This window comes from Trachymyrmex cornetzi, unplaced genomic scaffold (genome assembly GCF_001594075.2).
Source record: "Trachymyrmex cornetzi isolate Tcor2-1 unplaced genomic scaffold, Tcor1.1 scaffold274, whole genome shotgun sequence".
Classification (NCBI taxonomy): Eukaryota; Metazoa; Arthropoda; class Insecta; order Hymenoptera; family Formicidae; genus Trachymyrmex; species Trachymyrmex cornetzi.
In genome coordinates this window covers 38,710-38,987 of record NW_017297416.1, presented here as the reverse complement: position 1 = coordinate 38,987, position 278 = coordinate 38,710, and positions in this window count along the sequence as shown.

Sequence of the window (278 nt, the reverse complement as noted above, 5' to 3'; positions counted from 1 at the left end):
CCTTTCTCTCTCACACCTATCTTGGCTTCAGCCTGAGCGTCCTATTATCATTCCATGTGTATATGTTCTAAGAGTAGACAGTACAAAATTTTTATTGATATAGTTCCTATAATATATAGTTCCTTTAAACATAGTAAATAATAATTAATAAATTAAGTTTTTGATAAAGGTGTGGCGTATATACCGGAGTTACCCTAATTGATTCCTACACTTAGATCCAGTTGTAACGATACACCCCTAACTGCATCGTCCCCGGAAGTACTAACTCGCCGGATGCC